Source organism: Ursus maritimus, unplaced genomic scaffold (genome assembly GCF_017311325.1).
Source record: "Ursus maritimus isolate PB19 unplaced genomic scaffold, ASM1731132v1 scaffold_13, whole genome shotgun sequence".
NCBI classification, from domain to species: domain Eukaryota; kingdom Metazoa; phylum Chordata; class Mammalia; order Carnivora; family Ursidae; genus Ursus; species Ursus maritimus.
The window spans coordinates 39,693,835-39,698,086 of NW_024423675.1; positions in this window are offsets into that span (position 1 = coordinate 39,693,835).

Consider the following 4,252-nt stretch of genomic DNA (forward strand, 5'->3'; position numbering starts at 1 on the left):
GACTGATTATGGAACTAAAGGAAGTCAGTCTGGTTCTCTGAAGTCCCTCTATGTCTCACAATTGTGCTCTTTGATCTATCATGATCACTCTGGGAGTTTGTCACGGCCAGTTTGAGAAACGTGGTCAGAAACATGCTTTTCTACAGGTCTGAACTAGAATAAAGTGTTTGACCTCTACAGTTTTATGAGTCAGAGAACTTTCCAGAATACTAACAGTACTGGACAAGCCCTGATCCTGGAGCAGCTAGGGTCACAACAGGACAGTTCTGCCGTCGTAGAAGTAGCACATTCTGTTGCTTTTCTTGATGGGCCAGCCAGAATAAATACGAGCAGGGCTCCCCTCATCTCTGGAGTCGCATTCCAGTGCGTACTGGAGAGGTGCCCCGGACACACGGTGTTTCCTACTGGGAAATGTGCTAAAATTAGCCAGAAGTTCCTCAAGTCCTGGCTGGGGAGATATCACACAGTCAGCAGAGCTCATTTTCCTCCTTCAGCCACAGTTTCTCTTGCTATCTCTGGAGCAAGTTCCTTGGCATTCTGGAGGATTTGTAATTGTCGTGTCTTAAACTTGTAACTCTCTAGTGATGATCAAAAGGTGGGAATTTCAGGGACCAGAGCATTTTACTATACTAATTCCAGGTATGAGCTACATACAGAAAGATTTTTGTGTGTGGCTTTTTCTTCCACAGGCCCATTAAATTACTTAATGGCTCTGATTCCATTTTTCTCACCCATAAAATGGGACCAACCATAGTCTCTTCCTCCTATTATTTTGTGAGCACTAAATCACGTGCATATATTAAACATTTAGCAAAATACCTGGCATATCACATGTTAACAAGGACTTTTACAACTACTCTTCCTACAGCTATTTAATGATACTGAGAATTCTTGCAATTAAAAAAAAAAAAAGTTTCTAATGTTACTGAACCAAGTGTTTCCCAAGCTTATTTGACCATAGATCTCCTTTTTTGGTGACCGTGGACAACACGAGCTAAAGAATTGAACCCTTAAGAGGTGTGCAGTGTCCTATAAGAAGCTCCCAGAGATGTTGTGTCTTATCCCAAAGAGCTTCTCATGCTGTAGCAACATTCACCGAGCTGTCCTTGACATGCGTGGTTCATGTGTGGGGGAGAAGACATTTGAAGAGGGCACGTTAGCAACAAAAGCATGGGCTTCAGAGTCCAGACACAAGAGCATCCCAACAGAGGGTCAAGAGTATGGCCCAAGGGGTGCCTGGGTGGCACAGCGATTAAGCGTCTGCCTTCGGCTCAGGGCGTGATCTCAGCATTATGGGATCAAGCCCCACGTCAGGCTCCTCCGCTATGAGCCTGCTTCTTCCTCTCGCACTCCCCCTGCTGTGTTCCCTCTCTCGCTGGCTGTCTCTATCTCTGTCTAATAAATAAATACAATCTTAAAAAAAAAAAAAAGAGTATGGCTCAAGACTCAGATGGAATTGAGTCTGAATCGTCACTGAGCATTTATTTTTCTTTTGGGGGATGAAAGGGAATTATATCATCCCCCTAAACTTCAGTTTTCTCATCTACAAAATAAGAATGATTGGCACTACTTTGCAGGATTGTTCTCTAGCGTAATAAATGACACACACTTGAGCTTCAAGAAATTATATCTCTTGGTTATTATAATTGTATTATTATTATCTTTGTTATTATTATCCCAGATTCTCTGCCTGACTGGTAGATGATCTTCAGCACAATACACGTTTATGTCTGGAAATTCCTCATGGATGTTGAAGGTTAAATGAGAAAATGGATGTGAAAAGGGTAGCCCAGGGAAAGTGCTCACTATAACGCCTTTCTTCCCCCACCTTGGGCCCCCCTATAATATTGATTGTAGCCCATCTTATGCTGGTCCCCATTGTTTCTTATATTGAGACTTTTTTTTCTTTAAGATTTTATTTATTTGAGAGGGAGCACGCAGACACACGAGAGAGAGAAACAGAGAGAGACCAGGAGCAGGGGCAGAGGGAGAGGAGAAGCAGACTCCCTGCTGAGCAGGAAGCCCCACACTGAGCTTGATCTCAGGACCCTGGGATCATGACCTGAACCGAGGGCAGATGCTTAACTGACTGAGCCACCCAGGCACCCGGAGACTTTTTTTTTTTTTTTACCAGACTGTAAATCCTGAAAAGTATATTATAAATTCTCTCCCTTCAGTCTACCTTTTTCTAAGTACCTAGAATATACCAAACATGTTGAAGATTGTCTGTGGTTCACTGTGTGAAAGAAATAGTGGAATGTCAAGTATTAATCAGACTAGTGTAGGAGAAAGTTTCAATCTAGCTTCTTTCTGGAACCATTCAAATCAAAACCTCAAACAAATACCTTTTCTAGTTTTGTGTTCTAAAGTGAACAGGCACCACCTCTCTGTGGAAAAAAAGCAAACATTAACTCTTGTCATGCTTTGTTCTTCCTGTGCCTTAAATTCAATCACAAAGTCCCCAAGTTGAGGAAGCAAATCCTATAGGTATTTTATTCCGCAGAATCCTATATTCCCAGAATTAGTTTGCTCATTTTCACGTCCTGAATCGCTTCCAGAAAGCTGCCGATGGCTAACCACAGCCCCTAGGGCGTAAGTCAATGTCACTGACTTTCATCTGAGGATTCTGTGTTAAGATAATTACATGAAAAAGGAAACCTCTCACATCTGAAAGTCATGATCTCAAATTTCTACCTTCCATAACTATTTAGGAGGCAAGAATGGACTTTGTGATGGTTAATTGTATGTCAACACGACTGGGCTAAGTGAGGACCAGAGAGTTGGTAAAACATCATTTTGGGGAGTGTCTGGGAGGGTGTCTCCAGAAGAGATTAGCATTTGAATTGCTGACTGAATAAAGCAAACCGTCCTCACTCAGGCAGTAGGCTTCACCCAACTGTTGAGAGCTTAAGCAGGACAAAAAGGTAGAGAAGGGACTCTGTTCTCTCTCTTTGCTTGAGCTGAGAGATTCACCTTCTCCTGCCCTTGAGCGTGGACGCTCCTGGCTCTTAGGCTGGAGGATTCTGTTGGGAATTTCCACCTTCAGCCTCCCTTTCTCAGACCTTTGGACTCAGACTGAATTACCACACCAGCTGCCCCGCTTCTCCAGCTTCCAGATAGACGTTTCTGACTCCAGAACGGTGGCAGCCAGTTCCTACAATAAATTTCCTCTTATCTATGTATTTATCTATCACCTATTTGTCATTTATCTCCTATTGGCTCTGTTCTGCTGGAGAATACCGACAATACAGAGCTCATAGAATGGCCATATATGCAAACAGTCTCATGGTGGCTCACATGGTTAAGTGCCTGCCTTCGGCTCAGGTCATGATCCCAGGGTCCTGGGATCAAGACCTGCCATCGGGCTCCCTGCTCTGCTGGGAGCCTGCTTCTTCCTCTCCCACTCTCCCCTGCTTGTGTTCCCTCTCTCACTGGCTGTCATTCTGTCAAATAAATAAATAAAATCTTAAAAAAAAAGAAAAAAAAGAAAAGATAAAAGTTAATTTACACCGCTTTCATTACTTAACAGGTCCATTTATTTCATGAAAAGAATCATAGCTGAATTCTCACAACAGGTAATGTAATGAGCAGCTTTCTATTCACAACAATTCAATGAAACCAATACAGTTTTATTACGCCAGACACCTGCTAAACATTCAGGTTCTTGAGAGAAATCTAAATTTAGGGGCACTTCTCACAAACGGACATTGGCAATAAATTTGGGATTGTTTTATTGTTTGTTGCTTTCAATTTGAAATGGCTAGAAACGCTTGGATGTGTCATTGTTTTCGACAGGTTCCACCAATGTGTGCAAGACAAGAGACTGGGAAGCACTCTTTGGGTTCAAAACAAGTACTGTACTTTATCACAAATGTCTTTAAAAAGCTGTTTTAAGATGAACTTTCTTATCCCTCTTATGTAATAATAATAGAAAACATTAAACCTATTAGGATTGCATTCGAGATTTCTATGCAGATCCTCAAATGCCCACTTAACCTTTTGACAATATTCAAATCCTTCTTGAACTCCTTTTTTAATTCCTTCCAGAGAATTTACCGCTCTCTTTGCAAAGGTGACAAATCTACCACAAGAGGGCACTGTGCTCCCAATTGGCTCCAAAAGAAGCTAAACTCAAAACAGTGCTCTGTCCTGGCTTACCCCGGAAGGTTCCAGCTGTTGCAAAAAGAACGTTTGCATGTGTCTATTGTATTTGGATGGTGATAAAACAGATGCTATTATGAACCCAATAATT